The sequence below is a fragment of the Hemiscyllium ocellatum genome, chromosome 23, assembly GCF_020745735.1.
Source record: "Hemiscyllium ocellatum isolate sHemOce1 chromosome 23, sHemOce1.pat.X.cur, whole genome shotgun sequence".
In the NCBI taxonomy this organism is placed as follows: Eukaryota; Metazoa; Chordata; class Chondrichthyes; order Orectolobiformes; family Hemiscylliidae; genus Hemiscyllium; species Hemiscyllium ocellatum.
In genome coordinates, this window is record NC_083423.1 from 42137437 (window position 1) to 42159955 (window position 22519).

At 39.5% G+C, this 22519-nt stretch overlaps 1 long non-coding RNA gene across 1 annotated transcript; it reads right to left on the reverse strand.

The window, feature by feature from the left end:
* Nucleotides 1-432: 432 nt before the first annotated feature.
* LOC132826778 (uncharacterized) lies at nt 433-6059 on the reverse strand. The gene is made up of 3 exons (XR_009645915.1): nt 6026-6059; nt 3791-3847; nt 433-456 (listed from the first exon to the last, which is right to left on the reverse strand). It is a non-coding gene; the product is annotated as an uncharacterized LOC132826778 (long non-coding RNA).
* Nucleotides 6060-22519: the final 16460 nt, after the last annotated feature.

Consider the following 22519-nt stretch of genomic DNA (forward strand, 5'->3'; position numbering starts at 1 on the left):
GCAATTTAGTACGGCCAATTCACCTGACCTGCAGACCTTTGGATTGTGGGAGGTAGCACATTCCTCATTTCTATTTGTAAGGATCTTCATTGTTAAGTGTGCTGTAAAATTAAGTTTGTTCTTGATAGGAACAAGTTTGGTGTGGTCTAAAAAAATGAAATTAATCAAGATTTCAATTTTGTTGCTCCTGCTTGTAATAAAGCAGAGAACTCAATCAATTATGCAGAATCCTCATGCTTCACCCCATTGACTACATGCATTGAGCTTTACTTAGTAGCACGGATAGGTGCAGGAGAAACTGGTGTACCTTTGACTGTAGTTGAACCATGCACTAAATTACAGAGGAAAATTACGGAGTTTTAATGCAGCTTTTGCAACAAAATTCTCTCTGATAAGGAGATAAACGATACTCACCGCTGATAGTAATCTGTGAAGTGCTTGATCTTCCTGTTCCTGCTGTTGATGTTAATCCAAGTGAGCACAGAAAAAACAATTAAAAATAAACTAGTAATGCTCAGCAAGCAGAAATTATCATTCTATGTATGTTTTGTCTTTCAACAACAATTGATTGATACATGTGATCAAGCAAACTCACGAAGTGCTCATTAAACATTTGAAGAAGATCTTCAACATGCACAGAGAGTATATTTTCAATAAGTCTGAAGAAAACATAATGATCACCCTGAAGAGAAATTCTTGGCTCAGTTGCATGCAAAGTCAAATTTGTTTTTGAGCAGAAACAAGAAAATTGAAAATTTAACAGCAAACATTACCAGATTTGTTTGAACTTGCTTGCACAGTTGCAACATTTAAAAGGCATTTGGATCGGTATATGAATAGGAAGGGTTTGGAGGGATATGGGGCGGGTGCCGGCAGATTGGATTGGGATATCTGGTCGGCATGGACGAGTTGGACTGAAGGGTCTGTTTCTATGCTGTATGTCTCTACAACTCTATGACTCTAACAAGCTTAATTTTGGAGCTTACTACAGGATTTCAAAAAATAAAGGGTCATATTCAAAATGCTCTGACAATTTCTATCATCAAATTCTCAGCATTGAGTAATATTCTTGAATATGATCACAAAATATCGATCATAAGACCATAAGACATACGAGCATTCAGGCCATTCAGCCCGTCACATGTGCTCTGCCATTCAATTATGGCTGATAGATTTCTCGTCCCCATTCACCTGCCTTCTCCCGTAACAATTGATCCTCTTGACAATCAAGAATCTATCTCAGGCTTAAATGCACTCAATGATCTGGTCTCCACAGCCTTCTCTGTTAGTGAATTCAATAGATTCAATACTCTCTGCCTGAATAAGTTTCTCCTCACTTCCATTCTAAAAGGTCCCTTGCATACACTACATTCACTGGTTGCCATCCTGAGAAAGGTCGATTTATCCCCATTCAATGCGTTCTACCAGACAGCCAATCTTCTATACATGTTCTAACATCACGCACTCCTGAACTTACTTACAGCCTCTTCAGCGGCACTTTGTCAAAGGTCTTCTTAAAGTCCAATGGGAGAACAACCATTGACTCTCCTTGGATTAACCACTCATTAATTCCTCAAAGAATGCTAGCAGATTTGTCAGTGTAACTTCTCTTTGATGAAACCATGCCAGCTTTGCCATATTTTTCCACACACTTCCAAGTATTGAGAAATCTCATCATTGACAATGAACTCCATAATCTAACAAAACAGCAATGCTGTTCATCAGGTTAAACTACCACCTGATCTCTGTCTAACGAGACAGCAACCCATTTGTCAGGTTGGACTATACTGACTTAGCTTTTTCTAACTTCATATCATGAATAAATGGGCTGAAGCACTGACCTTGTGGTATCCCATCAGTCACTTTCTGCTGTTCGAATAAAACATTTAATTCCACTCTCTGTTTTCTGTTTATCAACCAATATTGATCATTGATAGTTTGAGTGAAAAATAACCTTACACAATACTTAATTTGATAAGTTGATCGAAAAAAATCTTCTCATACATAAGCATCATCCTTACCGGATACAGATGTTTTAACACACTCTGTAGTTCCACTGAATGTTGTTGGAATCCCTATCATTTGTGATTTGCAGCAAATGCAAATTTTGTAGTCATCACAAAAATTCTGTGAAGACCCTTTAGAGACCTTACACACCAGTCCGAGACCATTCTCAAACATCACATCATCTGCTGATTCATAGACAATTCTATGACTTCATTGCGTTTTGAGGCAAGAAGTCTTTTCTTAACTGTCATAAATAGTTTACCCCATATCCTGAGACTGTGCCCCCTGGTTATAGACTCCACATTAGGGAAAACACCCTCCCTGCAGTTAGCTTGTCTACTCTCTTAGAATTTTAGAACTTTTCTAACCAATCTGTTCAGACATGTTTTTGCATACCACTGGAGTAGATGTGACTTGGAACACACTCCTCCTGGCACAGAAGCAGGTACACTACCATTGCACTCGTTAGTATTTGATAAGGTCAATCAGATCCGCTGTCATCCTTCGAATGTCTCGTAAGTGTAGAAGGAAATGAAACTGTCCTCCTTTGACAAACATGCCCTCACTGGTATCAGCCTCAGATAACCCATGATGCACTCCCTCTATGCCAAGAATATCCTCTCTTACGTAGGCAATTTAAAATAATATGCATTATTCCAGGTTTGGTCTCATAAAAGGCCGCAGAATCTGCAATGAGGCATTCATACTTCTGACCTCAAATTTGTTGCAGTAAAGGCCAACATACCATTTGTCTTCCAAATTGCTTGCCCCTCTACTTTCATTGACTAGTGCACAAACACACTCAGATTCCTTTCTTCATCCATACTTGCCAATATGTCACCACTTGTACATTGGTGATCACATCAAAGTGTATGGCTACGACACCAAAATGTATAACCTTACAGATGGACATGCTTTACTGCATCGACCATGTGTTTGCCCACTCAATCAACGTCTCTACATCACTTTGAAGCCTTCTTGCAACCTCCTCACAATTCATCATCACACAGGCTTGTGTTATCAGCAAACCTGGAAATTCTGCATTCGGTTCTATCATCCATGCAACTTATACACGTCATGAACCAGTTGTCTCAGCTGCCTGAACAGCTGGATTGCAATGCTGAGCACTGCCAATAGCGTACATTCAATTCCTGTGCTGGCTGAGGCAACGTCTTTCATCATCTGAGGTATGTGATGCTCAGGTTAAAATACTACAAGATCTCTCTCCAACAAAACAGAAGCCCATTCATCAGGTCAGACTACTTTGACTTAGTTTTTTCTCACCTCGGATCATGAATATAGCTGAAGCACTGCCCCCTTGTGGTAGCCCAACAATCACTGCCTGCCATTTCGACAAAACCTTTATTTCCACTTTATGTTTCCTGTCTTATCAACCAATAGTGATCATGCATAGTTTGAGTGAAAAATAACCTGACATAGTTGTCAATATGACAAAAGCAAACTGCTGCCAATGCTGGACAAAGGGTCATTTAGACTCGAAACGTCAGCTCTTTTCTCTCCTTACAGATGCTGCAAGACTTGCTGAGATTTTTCAGCATTTTCTCTTTTTTTTGGTTTCAATATGACAAGTTGTTGAAACAAAATCTTCTCATATGTAAATGTCATCCTTACAGGATGCAGATGTTTTAATTCCACTCATTGTTGTTGATGTCCCCATCATGTGTGATTTGCAGCAAACGCAAATTTTGTAGACATCAAACATTTTCTCTGGGTTTTGCAAAGCACCTTTACCATGTTGTGATAAGCAATGAACAATACTCACCACTGATGGTGATCTGTGAAGTGCTTGATCTTCCTGTTGCGGCTGCTGATGTTAACCCTAAGGAACAAAGAAAAGAAACTATAAATTTTCAGCAAGATGGAATCATCATTCTGAGTATGTTTCACGTGTTCACAATAATTAATTGACAGGTGTGAGCAAGCAAATTTGCAATGTGCTCACAAACATTTGAAGAAGATCTTCAACATGTAAATAAAGCAACATTTCAATCAGTCTGAAGAAAATGCGTTGGTCATCATGAAGAGGAATTCCTGCCTCAGTTGCATGCAAATTCAAATTTGTCTTCGAGCACAAACAACAAAATTGAAAATTTAACAGTAAACTTTTCTGGAATTTTTATTTGAATCCACGGATGTGTTCCTACGAAGGACAAACTTAATTTTTGAGTTTACTACAGGATTTCAAAAACAAGGATCATATTCAAAATGCTCACTCAACATCTATCATCTAATCCTCGATATTCAGGAATGCTCAGGAAGCTGCTCGCAAAATATCGATCCATTCGACTGGTCGACTGAAGAAACCACAAGGAATGAATACGTTTGTCCATAAAAGGCATAACAGAATCCTGTCATTTGGTATATTCCCTACAGAGTGCTTACTTTTGCTGATTTCTATCTCAATGTAATATTCTCGCTTTCTATCCATTCCACTTAATGCTTGAAAATCTAAGAAGTGATCACTTCCTTGTTTGAATGTTGGCTATCACAGCTCGGTGTCATAGAAAATTGCATGAATTCATTTCATTTTGAGGCAAGAAACCTTTCCTTAATTGTCGTAAATAGTCTCCCCCGTATACTGAGACTATGCACCCTGATTACAGACTCGCAATTAGTGAAAACATCCTCGCTGCATTTAGCCTATCTACTTCTCTTAGAATTTTAGATCTTTTCCAATCAATCTGTTCAGGCATGTTTGTGCACACCTCTGGAGCAAATATGACTTGGAACCTAGTCCTCCTGGCAGAAATATAGGTACACTACCATTGCACTCATTAGAATTTGATAAGATTAATCAGATCCGCTGTCATCCTTCAAATGTCTCGTGCGTAAGTGTAGTGGCAAATGCAACAGTCCTCCTATGACAAGCAATGCCCTCACTGCTATCAGCCTCAGATAACCAATGGTGAACTCCCTCTATGCCAACTCCCTTTCAGCTAGGCAACCTAAAACTATGTGCATTACTCCAGGCTTGGTCTCATAAAAGGTCCCTTGTAACTGCAATAAGGCATCCATGCAGCTGAACTTAAATCATTTTGAAATAAAGGCCAACATACCATTTGCCTTTCTAACTGCTTGCTGCTTGTGCCTGTCTACTTTCATTGAATAGTGTACTTCTTACCTCCATACTTCGCAATAAGACAACACTTAAACAATACTCTTCCTTTCTGTTTATTGCATCAAAGTCTATGACTTCCACAACAAAGTGTATAACTTTACAGATGGTCATATCTATTGCATCTGCCACATGTTTCCCCACTCACTCAATGTCTCTGCATCACTTTGAAACCTCCATGCAACCTTCTCACAATTTATAATCCCGTCCAGAATTGTCTCATCAGCAAACTTACAAATTCTGCATTCATTTCCTCATCCATGCAACTTATACATCTGATTAATTAGTTGACTCAGCTGTCTGAACAGATGTGTTGCAATGCTGGGCACTACCAATAGCATGGGTTCAATACCTGCACTGACTGAGGGAACCTCTCACATCATTCCTCAGGTCAAACTACAACCAGATTTCTCTCTCATGAGGCAGAAGTCCATTCGTCAGGTCGATCTACATCCACTTACTTTTTTTCTAAAATCATACCATGAATTATATATTCATGAAGCACTGAACCTTGTGGTATCCAATCAGTGACTGCCTGCCATTTAGAAAAAATACATTTAGTTCCACTCTCTGTTTCCAGTTTGTCAACCAATATTGATCATTTTTAGTTTTAATGAAAAATAACCTGACACAGTTGTCAATAAGGACTGCAGATGCTGGAGATCAGAGCTGAAAATGTTTTGCTGGAAAAGTGCAGCAGGTCAGGCAGCATCCAAGGAGAAGTGTTCATGCCCTAAACGTCGATTCGCTTGCTCCTTGGATGCTGCCTGACCTGCTGCGCTTTTCCAGCAACACATTTTCAACAGTTGTCAATGAGACAAGTTGTTCAAAAAAAATCTTCTCATATATAAACATCATCCTTACTGGATACAGATGTTTCACCTGAAATTGCAGTTCCAATGATACGTGATTTGCAGCAAACGCGAATTTTAAAGTCATCACAAATTTTCCGTGAAGATCGTTCAGTGACCTCACACACCAGTCCTACATCATTTTCACAAATCACATTGTCTGCTGATTCACTTAATGGCTTCTCAGGGTAATCGACATATTGGCACTGAATGTCTCCAACATCTTCAGGGTGATGACACAACTTATCCTTTATAGGGAACAAAAGTTCCTCATCTTTTGGTTTGGAAATTGTTGGTGTATTTTGATTAAACCAGGGAGACCATTCACCGTGGCAGACTGGCTCTGGAACAGAAAATAGCACTATATATGAGAACACACTGAAGTGAATATCATAATCTGAAATAATAAAATATCCAAATAGCAAGGTTATATTCACAGAATAAAATATTGTCTCAAAGATGTCTTCCCAAGTGTTTCAACCAAAGTAGAAATGGTCAGAACGTTTACCATTGTGCCATTCTCAGAGGAAATGCAGATTGCAAATATCAGCACAATGACAGTGTGAATATTTGGGGAAAAAATATTTATTGCTGATGCATAATAAGAAACAAAGTATTCAAAGTCTGGAAGGGAAGTATCAAAAAGGATAAATAATCCTATAAATCACAACTGTTGCTATTTGTACAGGACATGAGGTGAAGTAAAGGCAACATTTTTGCGCACATCATATACCGTAATGCACAGAAAATGTCTTGATCAATGACATCAAGCATTCATTTTTAGCTGTTGTTCTATCATTCCACTTCTTTCCCATCAGGAAATAATGTCAGGACACAGGATGAACCGTGCATAGTCAACACATAATATGCTCACAAACGAAAATAGGAATTTCTCCGGAGCTCCTCACATGTACATTCCCACATGGATGGACTGATGCATTGGACAAATTCCTCCTTCATCAGCAATCAGTTGTTACACTGACCCATTTTTCTAACACAAATGGTTCTTGACAAAGAGAAAACTAAGTCTCACCTTTAATCTGAGTAACAGGGCTACTAATCATGGGTATTTTGGTGCCTGGACTGGGCCCTATGTGACAGAAAAAGGAATCAATAACATGCAATTTTGACATTGTACTCCAATAATTACATGCATGAATGTGAACTGAGCTTTACTTACCAGTATGGATGATTGTAGAAGAAGCTGGAGGACCTATCACTGTAGTTGGACCACGCGCTAAAGAGCAGAGGAAAGTTATGGTTTTTAAAAAGCAGTCTTTGCAAAATAGTTTTTTCATACTCTAATAAGACGACAGACAATACTCACCACTGACAGTGATCTGCGTAGTCTTTGGTATTCCTGTTGCTGCCGTTGTTGTTAACCCTAGTAAGGAAAGAAAAGATTGAAGAAAAAACTATTAATTTTCAGCACGCAGGAAGGATAATTTTGTGTATGTTCCACCTATCACAATAATTAGTTGACTCATATGATCAAGTAATTGTAAATGGCGCAAACAAACATTTGAAGGAGATCTTCAACAGGTACACAAACTATAACCTCAATAAATCTGAAGAAAATGCAATGGTAACCATATAGAGGTATTCTTGGATCAAATCCAATTTGGCTTGAGAGTACAAAAATTGAAAATTTCAAAGCAAACATTCCCAGAATTCTTTTGAACGCACACCAACTTGTTTTGATAAAGAACATGTTTAATTTTCGAGCTTACTGTCAGAATTCAAAAAACAAAGGGAAATATTTAAAATACTCACTCAACATCCATCATCAAATTCTCGATATTGTGTAATGTTATGGATTCTGGTTGCAAAACATCAGTCCATTTGACTCTTCAACTTTAAAAAAACCCAGAAGGAATGGCTATATTTGTTCACAGTCAACTTAACAGATTCCTGTCATTCAGTATATTCCTCACAAGTGGCTTACCTTTGCTGTTTCGACCTCAATGTAATATTCTTGCTTTATCTTCCTTCCCTTTAATGCCTTTATAATTTTAGAAATGACCTGTGGCTTTCTTTAATGTATTTCATCAATGGGCTATGACATCCTTCTATGACAGAGAATTCAATGATTTCATTATCCTTTGAGGTAAGATGTCTTTCATTAACTGTCATAAATTGTCTACTCCGTATCCGAAGACTGTGACCCCTGGTTCCAGAAAACAGCCTCCCTGTATGTAGTCTGTCTGGTCCTGTTGGAATTTTGGATCTTTTCTAATTATTCTGTTAGACAAGTGATTACACAACTCCGAAGCAGATTGTCTAGGAACTGACGCCTTCTGACACAGATATAAGGACAGTACCAGCATACTTGTTAAAATTTTATTCGATTAATCAGATTCACTCTCATCTTTCCAATATCTTGAACAAGTTTGGAAGCAGACGAATCTCGCCTCCTAGAACAGATATGCCATCATCCATATCAGCCTCAGAGAACCAATGACAGACTCCCTCAATGCCAAATATATCCTTTCTTACAGCAGCAAATTATCATTTCATGCATTATTCCAGGCATGGTTTCACCAAGGCCCAATGTAACTGCAATCAGGCATCCAGACTTCTGAATTCAATTTTGTTTGCAATAAAAAGGCCAACATACCCTTTGTCTTTCTGACTGCTTGCTGCTCCTGCCCATCTATTTTCATTGACTGATGTACAAGCAAACTCTGTTCACTTCCTACATCCATACTTCACAATTAGACAACACTTGAACAATAATGTTCCTTTCTGTTGATCACATCAAAGTGCATGACTTGTACACTGAAATGTATACCTTACGGGTGGACATGCTGTACTGCATCTGCCATGAGTTTGCTCGCTAATTCCACTTCTCTACATCACTTTGAAGCCTTTTACAACCTTCTCACAATGCATAATCCCGTCCAGAATTGTGTCATCAGTAAACTTGGAAATTCTGCATGCGGTTCTCTCATCCACAAATGTTTTAACCAAAGTGAAAATGGTCAGAACTTTTATCATTGTGCCATGTTCTCAGGATTGTAAATTTCAGGCCAACAACAGTGAAATACGTAAACAAATAGAATTATTGCTGATGTATAATGAGAAACAAAGATTTTAAAGTTTTCAAAGGGAAGAATCAAAAAGGCAGAATAATCCTATACATCATAACTGTTGCTATTTGTGCAGGTCATGAGGCGAAGTAAAGCCAGTAGTTTAGTGCACAGCTTATACCAAACAGCAAAGAAAATGTCTTGATTGATGACATCAAGAAATCGCATTCAGCAGGCATTCTATCATTCTACGTCATTCCCATTAGAAAACAATGTCAGGACACAGGATGAAACATGCTCACAATTAAAATGGGGATTTTTTTTTTCCCGAGCTCCTAACTTGGACATTTTCACATGGACAGACTGACATATTGGACAAATTCATTCTCCACCAGCAATCCAAGGAAAGCAATGGGATCAGACGGAGTACCAGGCCGTGCACTCAGACCATGCACAGATCAAATGGCAGAGGTCTTCTCAACCATCTTCAACCTCTCCCTGCAGCAGGCCACTGTCCCTGCCTGTTTCAAGAGGGCCAACATCATCCCTTTGCTAAGGAAAGCTCATGCAGCGTGTCTCAATGATTACTGCCCAGTGGCCCTAACTTCGGTGGTCATGAAATGCTTTAAAAGGCTGGTGACGGCATTAATCAACTCCAGCCTCCCCACTACTCTTGACCCAATCCAATTTGCTTATCGGACCAACAGATCCACGTCTGATGCCATATCACTTGCCTGTCACTCCTCCCCAGAACATCTTGACACCAAGAACAGCTACGTAAGAATCCTCTTCATTGACTACAGTTCAGAATTCATCACTTTTATTCCCTCGAGACTGATTACTAAATTTAGTGATCTTGGACTAAGCCCCACTCTCTGCAACCGGATCCGCAGTTTCCTGATCCACAGGCCACAATGAGTGAAGATTGGGGACAATATTCCATCCTCACTAACACTCAACACTTGAGTCGCCCAGCAATGCATACTCAGTCCCCTACTATACTCACTGAATACTAATGACTGCGTCGCCAAATACCAGACTAATGCCATTTACAACTTCGCTGATGACACCACCATAGTCTGCTGAATCTCAGAATGCAACAAAACAGACTACAGATGGGAGATGGAAGACCTGGAAAAACGGTGCACTGAGAACAACCTTGCTCTCAATGCTGACAAAACCAAGGAATGCATTATTGACATTCGGCGGGATGTTACTCACCCCCGGCTACACATGAACAGCACAGAGGTGGAATGAGTGGAGAGTGTCAAGCTCCTGGGAGTGGTCATCCACAACAAGCTTTCTTGGACTCTTCATGTGGACACACTGATTACAAAGGCCCAACAACATTTATTCTTCCTCAGGCAGCTGAGGAAATTTGACATGATGGCAAATACCTTGCCAACTTTTATAGGTACACCATCAAGAGCATTTTGTCTGGATGTCTCACTACCTGGTATGGCAACTGTTGCTATTCAAGATCGGAGACGGTAACACAGAGTGGTGAACTCAGCCCGGACAATCACAAAGGCCAACCTCCCATCTATAGAATCCATCTACCAAATCAGCCATCAAGGAAAGACTGCCAGCATTCTTAAAGATCCATTCAATCCTGGCAATGATGTTCTACAACCTCTACCATGGGAGAAAGTACAGAAGCCTGCACACACGCACCACAGGTTTTGCAACAGTTTCTACCCAACTGGTGTTAAAATACTGAATGGACTCTTGACAAATTCTTAACATTGGCCTGTACCTGTGGTTTTGTTTTTGCCGCTGTTTACTTATTATTTACTTATCTCTGCTACTTAACTATATGATCTGCCAGTATTGCTCGCAAGACAATGCTTTTCACTGAGCCTCAGTACATGTGACAATAAATTCAATTCAATTCAATTAAATCAGTTGTTACACTGGCCATCTTATCCAACACAAATGGCTCTTGACAAAGAGAAAACTAACTCTCGCCTTTAATCCGAGTAACAGGCCTACTAAACATGGGTATCTTGGTGCCTGGGTGACAGAGAAAGAAATCAATAATATGCATTTTTGACATTGCACTCCATTGATTATATACATGCATGTGAACCGAGCTTTACTTACCAGGACGGATGATTGCAGAAGAAACTGGCCCACCCATCACTGTAGTTGGACCACGCTCTAAATAGCAGAGGAAAATTATGGATTTTATAAAGCAGTCGTATTATATAAACTATTTCTTTCATACTCTAATCAGGAGATGGACAATACTCACCACTGATGGTGATCTGCATAGTCTTTGATATTCCTGTTCCTACTGTTGTTGTTAACCCTAGTCAGCAAGAAAAAGATTGAAAAAAGCTATTAAATCTCAGCATGCAGGAAGGATAATTTTGTGTATGTTACACCTGTCCACAACAATTAATTAAGACGTATGATCAAGCAATTTAAAATGGTGCTTGCAAACATTTGAAGAAGATCTGCAACAGGTACACAAAGTATAACTTCAAGAAGTCTGAAGAAAATGCAAAGGTCACCATGTAGAAGAATACTTTGCTCAAGCTGCATGCAAATTCAAATTTGATTGAGAGCAGAAAGATTGAACATTTCACAGCAAATCTATCCAGAACCTTTTTGAAACCGCACCAACTCGTTCCGATAAAGATCTTGTTCATCTTTTGAGCTTACAACAGGAATTCAAAAAAGAAAGGGTGATATTCAAAATGCTCATTCAGCATCTGTCATCAAATTCTCAATATTGAGTAATGTTGTGGATTCTGATCACAAACTATCAGTCTAGTTGATTCGTCAAATTCAAAACCCAGAAGGAATGACTATGTTGGTTCACAATTAACATAACAGAATCTTGTCGTTTGACATATTCCTTACAAGATGCTTACCGTTGCTGTTTCTAACTCAATGTAATATTCCTGCTTTATCACCTTTCCCCTTAATGCCTTTATAATTTTAGAAATAATCTGTCACTTTCTTGAATGTATTCCATCACTTGGCTACCACAGCCTTCTGTGATAGAGAATTCCATCATTTCAATACTCTTTGAGGTAAGAAGACTTTCGTTAACTGTCGTAAATCATCTACGAACACTGTGACAGTGATTCCTGAAACATCTCCCTGCATTTACCTTGGCAGGTTTTGTGGGAATTTTGGATCTTTTCTGACTATTCATTCTGACATGTGATTACACATCGTTGGAGCAGATTGACTTGAAACTGAGTCCTCCTGGCACAGAGGTAGGGACACTACCAGTGTCCTTGTTCGAACTATATTAGATTAATCACATTCATGTTCATCCTTCCAACATTTTGTGAATAAGTCACAAGGCAAACAATTTTCTCCTGCTAGAACAGATATGCCATCATCTATAGCAGCCTCAGAGACCCCATGATAGACTCACTCAGTGCCAAGTATATCCTCCTTTCCAAAGCGAAACGAAAATTCCATACATTCCTCAAGGCATAGTATCACCAAGACCCCATGTAACTGCAATAACGCATCCATACTTCTGAACTCAAATTTGTTTGCAATAAAGGACAGCTTACCATTTGTCTTTGAAATTGTTTGCTGCTCCAGCCCATCTACTTTTATTGACTGGTGGACAAGCACACTCAGATCACTTTCTCCATCCATACTTCCCAATAAGACAACACTTAAACAAAATTCTTCCTTTCTGTTGATCACATCAAAGTGCATGACGTCCACACTATGGTATATTCCTTTACAGATGGACACGCTCTAAAGCATCTGCCAGGTGTTTGCCCACTGAATCAATCTCTCTACATCACTTTGAAGCCTCCTTGCAACCTTCTCACAATTCATAATCAGAATTGTGTCATCAGCAAACTTGGAAATTCTGCATTCAAATCCCTCATCCATGCAATAGATACATTTCATGAATCAGTTGGTCAGCTGCCTGAACAGCTCAGTTGCAATGCTGAGCACTGTCAATAGTGGGGTTCAATTCCTGTGCTGGCAGAGGTAACCTGTCCCATTCTGTGATGCATGTTGTTCCTCAGGTTAAACTACTACAGGATCAGTCTCTAATGAGACAGCAGCCCATTCGTCAGGTTGGACTATGTTGACGTACTTTTTTCTAACCTCATATCATGAATATATGGGCTGAAGCACTGATTCTTGCAATATCCCACCAATCATTGCCTGACATTTGGACAAAACATTCAATTCCACTCCCTGTTTCCAGTCTGGCACCTAATATTGATCATTTTTAGTCTGAGTGAAAAATAATCTGATCCAGTTATCAATGAGACAAGTTGATCAAAAAGATCTTCTCATATATAAACATCATCCTTGCTGGATACAAATGTTTTACCTGACTTTGCAGTTCCAATGATTTTTGTTGGCGTCACTATCATATGTGATTTGCAGCAAACACGAATTTTATAGTCATCACAAATGTTCCGTGAAGATTGTTCAGTGACCTCACACACCAGTCCTACATCATTTTCACAAATCACATTGTCTGTTGATTCACTTAATGGCTTCTCAGGGTAATCGACATATTGGCACTGAATGTCTCCAACATCTTCAGGGTGACGACACAACTTATCCTTTACAGGGAACAAAAGTTCCATATCTTTTGGTGCGGAAATTGTTGGTGTATTTTGATTAAACCAGGGAGACCATTGACCATGGCAGACTGGCTCTGGAACAGAAAAAAGACCTGAAGTGAATATCATCATCTAAATCTATAAAAACATCCAAGTATCAAGGCTACATTCACAGAATGAGGTTGTGTCTCAGAGTTCTTCCCAAATGTTTGAACCAAAGTAGAAATGGTCAGAACTTTTGTCATCACACCATTCTCAGAAGTAATGCAGATTGCAAATTTCAGCACAAAATCAACTGAAATATGTAAAACAAAATTATTATTGCTGATACATAATGACAACCAAAGTGCTCAAAGTCCAGAATGGATAAATCAAAATGGGTGAATAATCCTATACATCACATGTGTTGCTATTTGGACAGGACATGAGGCATTTTTGTGCACAGCTTATCACATACAGCACAGAAAATCTCTTGAAGGATAACATCAAGCATTGACATTGAGCATTCATTCTATCATTCTACTTCTTTCCCAACAGGAAACAATGTCAGGACATAGATTGAAACATTTATGACATGACATGACATCACATGACATGCTCACAAACAAAACGTGGATTTTTTTCCTGTGGACAATCTGACATATTGGACAAATTTGTCCGCCATCAGCAATCAGTTGTTACACTGGCCCACGTTTCCAACACAAATGGCTCTTGGCAAAGAGAATACTAATTCTCACCTTTAATCCGAGTAACAGGGCTACGAGTCAAGGGGATGCTGGTGCCTGAACTTGGCCCTATGTGACAGAGAAAGGAATCAATAATTTCCAATTCTGACACTGCACTCCATTGATTACATGCATGAATGTGAACTAGGCTTTACTTACCAGTACGGATGGTTGCAGAAGAAACTGGCGCACCTATCACTGTAGTTAGACGACGTGCTAAATAGCAGAGGAATATTATGGATTTTATAAAGCAGTCTTTGCAAAATATTTCTTTCACACTCTAATAAGGAGGCAGACAATACTCACCACTGATGGTGATCTGCATAGTCTTTGGTATTTCTGATGCTGCTGTTGTTGTTAACCCTAGTCAGATTTAAAATAAACTATTAATACTCAGCATGCAGGAAGGGTAATTTTGTGTATGTTACATCTATCACAACAATTAATTGATATGTTTGATCAAACAATTTCAAATGGCGCAAACAAACATTTGAAGGAGATCTTCAACAGGTACACAAAATATAACTTCAATAAGTCTGAAGAAAGTGCAATGGTCAGCATGTAGAGGTATTCTTTGCTCAAGTTGCATGCAAATTCAAATTCATTTGAGAGCAGAAAAATTGAACAGTTCACCGCAAACATTTCCAGAATTATTTTTGAACCCGCGAGCTTACTACAGGAATTCTAAAAACAAAGGATGATATTCAAAATGCTCACTCAATAGCAGTCATCTAATGTTCGAATTTGAGTAATGTTGAGGATACATGGTCACAAAATATCAGTCCATTTGATTCTTCAAATTAAAAAATCAGAAGGAATGACAATGTTTGTTCACAATCGACATAATAGAATCCTGTCATTCGGTATTTCCTTACAAGATGCTTAACTTTGCTATTTCTGCCTCAATGTAATATTCCTCCTTGATCTCCTTTCCCCTTAATACCTTTATAATTTTAGAAATAATCTGTCACTCTCTTGAATGTATTCCATCAATTGGCTGCCACAGCCTTCTGTGATAGAGAATTCCATGATTTCAATGCTCTTTGAGGTACGAAGTCTTTGGTTAATTGTTGTAAATCATCTACACCGTATACAAACACTGTGACCGTGATTCCTGAACCATCCTCCCTGCATTTACCGTGGCAGGTTGAAAGTACACAGATAGGATAGATTAGATTACTTACAGTGTGGAAACAGGCCCTTCGGCCCAACAAGTCCACACTGACCCGCCGAAGCGCTACCCACCCATACCCCTACATTTACCCTTACCTAACACTACGGGCAATTTAGCATGGCCAATTCACCTGACCCGCACATCTTTGGACTGTGGGAGGAAACCGGAGCACCCGGAGGAAACCCACGCAGACACGGGGAGAACGTGCAAACTCCACACAGTCAGTCGCCTGAGTCGGGAATTGAACCCGGGTCTCAGGCGCTGTGAGGCAGCAGTGCTAACCACTGTGCCACCATGCCGCCCACATGTGGGTTTTGTGGGAATTTTGGATCTTTTCTAATTATTCATTCTGACATGTGATTACACATCGTTGGAGCAGATTGACTTGAAACTGAGTCCACCTGGCACAGATGTAGGGACACTATCAGTGTCCTTGTTAGAAATATATTAGATTAATCACATTCATGCTCATCCTTCCAACATTTTGTGAATAAGTCTCAAGGCAAACAATTTTCTCCTGCTACAACAGACATGCCATCATCCATAGCAGCCTCAGAGACCCGATGATAGACTCACTCAGTGCCAAGTATATCCTCCTTTCCAAAGTGAAACTAAAAGTCCATACATTCCTCCAGGCATAGTCTCACCAAGGCCCCATGTAACTGCAAGTAAAAAGTGAGGTCTGCAGATGCTGGAGATCAGAGCTGAAAATGAGGCTCATTCCTGATGAAGGGCTCTGGCCCGAAACGTCGAATTTCCTGTTCCTTGGATGCTGCCTGACCTGTTGTGCTTTAACCAGCAACACATTTTCATCCACGTAACTGCAATAAGGCATCCATACTTCTGAACTCAAATTTGTTTGCAATAAACGACAACTTACCATTTGTCTTTGAAATTGTTTGCTGCTCCTGCCCATCTACTTTTATTGACTGGGAGACAAGCACACTCAGATCACTTTCTCCATCCATACTTCCCAATAAGACAACACTTAAACAAAATTCTTCCTTTCTGTTGATCACATCAAAGTGCATGACGTCCACACTATGGTATATTCCTTTACAGATGGACACGCTCTAAAGCATCTGCCAGGTGTTTGCCCACTGAATCAATCTCTCTACATCACTTTGAAGCCTCCTTGCAACCTTCTCACAATTCATAATCAGAATTGTGTCATCAGCAAACTTGGAAATTCTGCATTCAAATCCCTCATCCATGCAATAGATACATTTCATGAATCAGTTGGTCAGCTGCCTGAACAGCTCAGTTGCAATGCTGAGCACTGTCAATAGTGGGGTTCAATTCCTGTGCTGGCAGAGGTAACCTGTCCCATTCTGTGATGCATGTTGTTCCTCAGGTTAAACTACTACAGGATCAGTCTCTAATGAGACAGCAGCCCATTCGTCAGGTTGGACTATGTTGACGTACTTTTTTCTAACCTCATATCATGAATATATGGGCTGAAGCACTGATTCTTGCAATATCCCACCAATCATTGCCTGACATTTGGACAAAACATTCAATTCCACTCCCTGTTTCCAGTCTGGCACCTAATATTGATCATTTTTAGTCTGAGTGAAAAATAATCTGATCCAGTTATCAATGAGACAAGTTGATCAAAAAGATCTTCTCATATATAAACATCATCCTTGCTGGATACAAATGTTTTACCTGACTTTGCAGTTCCAATGATTTTTGTTGGCGTCACTATCATATGTGATTTGCAGCAAACACGAATTTTATAGTCATCACAAATGTTCCGTGAAGATTGTTCAGTGACCTCACACACCAGTCCTACATCATTTTCACAAATCACATTGTCTGTTGATTCACTTAATGGCTTCTCAGGGTAATCGACATATTGGCACTGAATGTCTCCAACATCTTCAGGGTGACGACACAACTTATCCTTTACAGGGAACAAAAGTTCCATATCTTTTGGTGCGGAAATTGTAGGTGTATTTTGATTAAACCAGGGAGACCATTGACCATGGCAGACTGGCTCTGGAACAGAAAAAAGACCTGAAGTGAATATCATCATCTAAATCTATAAAAACATCCAAGTAGCAAGGCTACATTCACAGAATGAAGTAGTGTCTCAGAGTTCTTCCCAAATGTTTGAACCAAAGTAGAAATGGTCAGAACTTTTGTCATCACACCATTCTCAGAAGTAATGCAGATTGCAAATTTCAGCACAAAATCAACTGAAATATGTAAAACAAAATTATTATTGCTGATACATAATGACAACCAAAGTGCTCAAAGTCCAGAATGGATAAATCAAAATGGGTGAATAATCCTATACATCACATGTGTTGCTATTTGGACAGGACATGAGGCATTTTTGTGCACAGCTTATCACATACAGAACAGAAAATGTCTTGATGGATAACATCAAGCATTGACATTGAGCATTCATTCTATCATTCTACTTCTTTCCCAACAGGAAACAATGTCAGGACATAGATTGAAACATTTATGACATGACATGACATCACATGACATGCTCACAAACAAAACGTGGATTTTTTTTCCTGTGGTCAATCTGACATATTGGACAAATTTGTCCGCCATCAGCAATCAGTTGTTACACTGGCCCACGTTTCCAACACAAATGGCTCTTGGCAAAGAGAATACTAATTCTCACCTTTAATCCGAGTAACAGGGCTACGAGTCAAGGGGATGCTGGTGCCTGAACTTGGCCCTATGTGACAGAGAAAGGAATCAATAATTTCCAATTCTGACACTGCACTCCATTGATTACATGCATGAATGTGAACTAGGCTTTACTTACCAGTACGGATGGTTGCAGAAGAAACTGGCGCACCTATCACTGTAGTTGGACCACGTGCTAAATAGCAGAGGAAAATTATGGATTTTATAAAGCAGTCTTTGCAAAATATTTCTTTCACACTCTAATAAGGAGGCAGACAATACTCACCACTGATGGTGATCTGCATAGTCTTTGGTATTTCTGATGCTGCTGTTGTTGTTAACCCTAGTCAGATGTAAAATAAACTATTAATACTCAGCATGCAGGAAGGGTAATTTTGTGTATGTTACATCTATCACAACAATTAATTGATATGTATGATCAAACAATTTCAAATGGCGCAAACAAACATTTGAAGGAGATCTTCAACAGGTACACAAAATATAACTTCAATAAGTCTGAAGAAAGTGCAATGGTCAGCATGTAGAGGTATTCTTTGCTCAAGTTGCATGCAAATTCAAATTCATTTGAGAGCAGAAAAATTGAACAGTTCACCGCAAACATTTCCAGAATTATTTTTGAACCCGCGAGCTTACTACAGGAATTCTAAAAACAAAGGATGATATTCAAAATGCTCACTCAACAGCAGTCATCTAATGTTCGAATTTGAGTAATGTTGAGGATACATGGTCACAAAATATCAGTCCATTTGATTCTTCAAATTAAAAAATCAGAAGGAATGACAATGTTTGTTCACAATCGACGTAATAGAATCCTGTCATTCGGTATTTCCTTACAAGATGCTTAACTTTGCTATTTCTGCCTCAATGTAATATTCCTCCTTGATCTCCTTTCCCCTTAATACCTTTATAATTTTAGAAATAATCTGTCACTCTCTTGAATGTATTCCATCAATTGGCTGCCACAGCCTTCTGTGATAGAGAATTCCATGATTTCAATGCTCTTTGAGGTACGAAGTCTTTGGTTAATTGTTGTAACTCGTCTACACCGTATACGAACACTGTGACCGTGATTCCTGAACCATCCTCCCTGCATTTACCGTGGCAGGTTGAAAGTACACAGATAGGATAGATTAGATTACTTACAGTGTGGAAACAGGCCCTTCGGCCCAACAAGTCCACACTGACCCGCCGAAGCGCTACCCACCCATACCCCTACATTTACCCCTTACCTAACACTACGGGCAATTTAGCATGGCCAATTCACCTGACCCGCACATCTTTGGACTGTGGGAGGAAACCGGAGCACCCGGAGGAAACCCACGCAGACACGGGGAGAACGTGCAAACTCCACACAGTCAGTCGCCTGAGTCGGGAATTGAACCCGGGTCTCAGGCGCTGTGAGGCAGCAGTGCTAACCACTGTGCCACCATGCCGCCCACATGTGGGTTTTGTGGGAATTTTGGATCTTTTCTAATTATTCATTCTGACATGTGATTACACATCGTTGGAGCAGATTGACTTGAAACTGAGTCCACCTGGCACAGATGTAGGGACACTATCAGTGTCCTTGTTAGAAATATATTAGATTAATCACATTCATGCTCATCCTTCCAACATTTTGTGAATAAGTCTCAAGGCAAACAATTTTCTCCTGCTACAACAGACATGCCATCATCCATAGCAGCCTCAGAGACCCGATGATAGACTCACTCAGTGCCAAGTATATCCTCCTTTCCAAAGTGAAACTAAAAGTCCATACATTCCTCCAGGCATAGTCTCACCAAGGCCCCATGTAACTGCAAGTAAAAAGTGAGGTCTGCAGATGCTGGAGATCAGAGCTGAAAATGAGGCTCATTCCTGATGAAGGGCTCTGGCCCGAAACGTCGAATTTCCTGTTCCTTGGATGCTGCCTGACCTGTTGTGCTTTAACCAGCAACACATTTTCATCCACGTAACTGCAATAAGGCATCCATACTTCTGAACTCAAATTTGTTTGCAATAAACGACAACTTACCATTTGTCTTTGAAATTGTTTGCTGCTCCTGCCCATCTACTTTTATTGACTGGGAGACAAGCACACTCAGATCACTTTCTCCATCCATACTTCCCAATAAGACAACACTTAAACAAAATTCTTCCTTTCTGTTGATCACATCAAAGTGCATGACGTCCACACTATGGTATATTCCTTTACAGATGGACACGCTCTAAAGCATCTGCCAGGTGTTTGCCCACTGAATCAATCTCTCTACATCACTTTGAAGCCTCCTTGCAACCTTCTCACAATTCATAATCAGAATTGTGTCATCAGCAAACTTGGAACTTCTGCATTCAAATCCCTCATCCATGCAATAGATACATTTCATGAATCAGTTGGTCAGCTGCCTGAACAGCTCAGTTGCAATGCTGAGCACTGTCAATAGTGGGGTTCAATTCCTGTGCTGGCAGAGGTAACCTGTCCCATTCTGTGATGCATGTTGTTCCTCAGGTTAAACTACTACAGGATCAGTCTCTAATGAGACAGCAGCCCATTCGTCAGGTTGGACTATGTTGACGTACTTTTTTCTAACCTCATATCATGAATATATGGGCTGAAGTACTGATTCTTGCAATATCCCACCAATCCATGCCTGACATTTGGACAAAACATTCAATTCCACTCCCTGTTTCCAGTCTGGCACCTAATATTGATCATTTTTAGTCTGAGTGAAAAATAATCTGATCCAGTTATCAATGAGACAAGTTGATCAAAAAGATCTTCTCATATATAAACATCATCCTTGCGGGATACAAATGTTTTACCTGACTTTGCAGTTCCAATGATTTTTGTTGGCGTCACTATCATATGTGATTTGCAGCAAACACGAATTTTATAGTCATCACAAATGTTCCGTGAAGATTGTTCAGTGACCTCACACACCAGTCCTACATCATTTTCACAAATCACATTGTCTGTTGATTCACTTAATGGCTTCTCAGGGTAATCGACATATTGGCACTGAATGTCTCCAACATCTTCAGGGTGACGACACAACTTATCCTTTACAGGGAACAAAAGTTCCATATCTTTTGGTGCGGAAATTGTAGGTGTATTTTGATTAAACCAGGGAGACCATTGACCATGGCAGACTGGCTCTGGAACAGAAAAAAGACCTGAAGTGAATATCATCATCTAAATCTATAAAAACATCCAAGTAGCAAGGCTACATTCACAGAATGAAGTAGTGTCTCAGAGTTCTTCCCAAATGTTTGAACCAAAGTAGAAATGGTCAGAACTTTTGTCATCACACCATTCTCAGAAGTAATGCAGATTGCAAATTTCAGCACAAAATCAACTGAAATATGTAAAACAAAATTATTATTGCTGATACATTATGACAACCAAAGTGCTCAAAGTCCAGAATGGATAAATCAAAATGGGTGAATAATCCTATACATCACATGTGTTGCTATTTGGACAGGACATGAGGCATTTTTGTGCACAGCTTATCACATACAGAACAGAAAATGTCTTAATGGATAACATCAAGCATTGACATTGAGCATTCATTCTATCATTCTACTTCTTTCCCAACAGGAAACAATGTCAGGACATAGATTGAAACATTTATGACATGACATGACATCACATGACATGCTCACAAACAAAACGTGGATTTTTTTTCCTGTGGTCAATCTGACATATTGGACAAATTTGTCCGCCATCAGCAATCAGTTGTTACACTGGCCCACGTTTCCAACACAAATGGCTCTTGGCAAAGAGAATACTAATTCTCACCTTTAATCCGAGTAACAGGGCTACGAGTCAAGGGGATGCTGGTGCCTGAACTTGGCCCTATGTGACAGAGAAAGGAATCAATAATTTCCAATTCTGACACTGCACTCCATTGATTACATGCATGAATGTGAACTAGGCTTTACTTACCAGTACGGATGGTTGCAGAAGAAACTGGCGCACCTATCACTGTAGTTGGACCACGTGCTAAATAGCAGAGGAAAATTATGGATTTTATAAAGCAGTCTTTGCAAAATATTTCTTTCACACTCTAATAAGGAGGCAGACAATACTCACCACTGATGGTGATCTGCATAGTCTTTGGTATTTCTGATGCTGCTGTTGTTGTTAACCCTAGTCAGATGTAAAATAAACTATTAATACTCAGCATGCAGGAAGGGTAATTTTGTGTATGTTACATCTATCACAACAATTAATTGATATGTATGATCAAACAATTTCAAATGGCGCAAACAAACATTTGAAGGAGATCTTCAACAGGTACACAAAATATAACTTCAATAAGTCTGAAGAAAGTGCAATGGTCAGCATGTAGAGGTATTCTTTGCTCAAGTTGCATGCAA